Source organism: Eutrema salsugineum, unplaced genomic scaffold (genome assembly GCF_000478725.1).
Source record: "Eutrema salsugineum unplaced genomic scaffold, Eutsalg1_0 scaffold_2, whole genome shotgun sequence".
NCBI lineage: Eukaryota > Viridiplantae > Streptophyta > Magnoliopsida > Brassicales > Brassicaceae > Eutrema > Eutrema salsugineum.
The window spans coordinates 18,689,778-18,692,827 of NW_006256829.1; the positions used below are offsets into that span (position 1 = coordinate 18,689,778).

Below are 3,050 nucleotides of genomic sequence, written 5' to 3' on the forward strand. Positions count from 1 at the left end.
TGCGGCTCAACGTCTACGCTTCTAGGTCGCACGCCCCAGCCGGAGTAAATTCCGAACCTTGCTGCGGCCTAGCTCCCTCTCTTCTGACCCGCACGCCCATCCCGCAGTAAATGGGACTTAAACATTTTGGACTTCTCCAGGTTTTGTGCGGCCAGGGTTATTTCACACCAGGTAGCACGCCCAGGCCGGAGTAAATCGCGAGTCTTGCTGCGGCCTGGACTCTTTATGCACTGACCCGCACACCTAGGTAGCACTGAGGCCTTCTTCAAGTTTTTCTGGCTTTAAACAGTTCTCTCAGCTCTCTCACATGATCCATTCCATTCATCACTGAGCTATGTCCTCCAAAAATCACCTAGAACCTGAGACCAACTCACAAAACCCATCAAAAGATCCTAAAACATAAAAAGAAATGAGAGAAAAGAATAAAAAGATTATATACAAGGATAAGCTTGGGGTGTCTCCCAAGAGCACTTTGTTTAAAGTCACTAAGTTTGACTTTCAAAAACCTGTTTTCAGCTGGGGTGAGGTTGAGCACTGATGCTCTTCAGCACTTCAATGGTCCTGAGCAAGAAAGCTGAGTTGGTTTGCTGCCTTTGGGAACCATTAGACCCTTGTCCTTGAGATCCCACCTTGAGACCTTTGTCCACCAGCTCTTGAATACCATCTGGGTCTTTATCAAAGATGGCCCTTGTGAGACATGCCCTCACTTCAGCAAACAGACCTGGCTTCCCATTGCAATCCAGCTTATACTTCAGAGAACCATCATCATCAACCCAAGGAGTGAGATCAAAGTCTTGAGAAGAAAGATCAGGTTTAATACTCTTGCCTTCTGATGCTGAGCCATCACTTTTGGTGTTAATCATCCTTAGATCACTAAGTGTAGGAGACCATGAGAGCAAGATGTCTTCTTCTCTGATCAATGGCTGTTCAGTCCCATCCTTGTAAACAGAGTTGGTGTGAGGTTCTTTTTCCATTTCCACAGCTGAGAGAGATTGGGATCCACCTAAAATCCCAGCACTTCCTACATACTTCATCTCAAGTACCTTAGGGGGTTCTATCTCTTGAACAACTGATCCACAAAATTCAGCTAAGGGTGGTTGAACAGGGTAAAAGGCATCCTTATCCACCTTTGTGAGCACCACTCTTTGAGTATCAAAGTCAATCATTGCACCAGTGGTGTTGAGAAATGCAGTTCCAAGCAATAGGGGGAGCTCTTTGGTCTTCTTCATCTTCATGATCACAAAATCAGTGGGAATTATGCATTCACCAACTTGAAGTGGATAGTCTTCTAAAAATCCATATGGTTTCTTGGAGTAGGAATCACCAAAGGTGATAGAAGAGGGGTAGGACGTTATAGACTTGACCTTTAGCTTCTCCATCATATCTTTAGACATTATACTCACACTTGAGCCTGAATCACACAAAGCATTCTCAACTCTAAAGTTTCCAAGAGTGCAAGAGATGGTGAACTTCCCTGGGTTGCCTAGCTTTGGGAGGGAGGTGGGCTTCATCTGAGTTGATTCAGAGGTGGAGGCACAATCTGTTAGCTTTGCTTGACCAGTTGGATGCTCCTTTGTTTCAATAGACACTGAATCATTCCCTTGCTGAACAGAAAGAACTGAACCGGCTGCCCCCACACTTTTGCTCTCAATGTCCTCATTGAGTTCATGTAAGAAGCCAATGAAATCATCTATAATGGTGTCCTCATCTACTTGAGTGTGTGCATTCTCAGTAAAAACTTGACCATAAAGGAGGTCTTCAATCTCTTGCACAGCAGCTGAATGGTCCTCACTGGAGTAGATGGCATTGCAATAATCTTTTGAGTTTTGAAGAGCTTTACCAGGAAGAGAGACTTGTGGTTCAGAAGTGCAGATGCCCTTGTTCTTTTTAATAGACTTTAGTTCAGTACCTAGTGTCTCCAGGTCAGATACCATCTTTTGTTGTCCTAGTAAGAGCTGTTGGAGAAGAACATTGAAATCAGGACTTTGTTGAACAGTTGGTGGGCCAAAACCAGGAGGTGGAGCCTTTGGCTGTAGGCTGACTTGATTTGTGAAGCTATTCCCTTGATTCTGAACCGCTGGTTGCTGAAAACCCTGTTGACCTTGGGAGTTACCTTGGTACTGATTCTGTTGAACAAAGCTTTGAGGAGGGTATATTTGGTCTTGGGGGTTGGCCACATTGTTGCTCCTATAGGACAAGTTCTGGTGGTTGTTGAAGTTGTTGTAACCATTGAACTTGTTTTGATTTCCAATGAAGTGCAACTCCTCTTGAGTGAGACCCTCTTCATTGATATTTGTGAAGCATCTCTTCTCCTCACTCACATAGTGTATAGGCTTTTGAGTGGCAGCTAGGGCTTTGTCAAGCTTTATATTCAACACTTTAAACTTCTCTTCCAGCTCTTGGTGTCTACCAGAATCTTCTCCTCTATAGCTTCTATCATAATCTTCCCCATAAGTGTCTTGGCTCATGGCTAAGTTCTCAACAAGTTCCATAGCTGCATTGATTTCTTTTGCCAAGAAATTTCCATTTGATGCTGTGTCCAACTGAATCCTGATCTTAGGAACAGCTCCTCTATACAAAGTGCTAAGGAGAGAGGCTTCTGAAAAGCCATGATGTGGACACTTATTTGTGTAGCTTCTAAACCTGTCCAAAGCTTCTCCAAAGGTCTCATTAGAATGTTGAGTGAAGCTGGAAATCTGGTTCCTTAGCTTTGCAGTCCTTGAGCTTGAGAAGAACTTGGATAGAAAGGCAATCTTGCATTGCTCCCATGTGTGGATGGATCCTCTTGGGAGGTTCTTTTCCCACTGATGTGCCTTATCTCCAAGGCTGAATGGGAACAATCTCAGTTTGAAACTGTCTTCAGATACCCCATTGATCTTAGTGAGATCACAAACTCTGTCAAACTGATCCAGATGCTCCAAGGGATCCTCCATAGGTAAGCCATGGAACTTCTGATTCTGAACCATATTGATCAAAGAGGCCTTCACCTCAAAGTTGTTGTTTTGGACAGGAGGTGGCCTGATTCCTGCTCCATACTGGTGTGCATAAGC

General features: G+C 44.2%; 1 non-coding gene across 1 annotated transcript; it reads left to right on the forward strand.

The window, feature by feature from the left end:
• The first annotated feature begins 2,604 nt into the window (after positions 1 to 2,604).
• Positions 2,605 to 2,711, forward strand: LOC112086920. Its single transcript, XR_002899774.1, has one exon. It is a non-coding gene; the product is annotated as a small nucleolar RNA R71 (small nucleolar RNA).
• Positions 2,712 to 3,050: the final 339 nt, after the last annotated feature.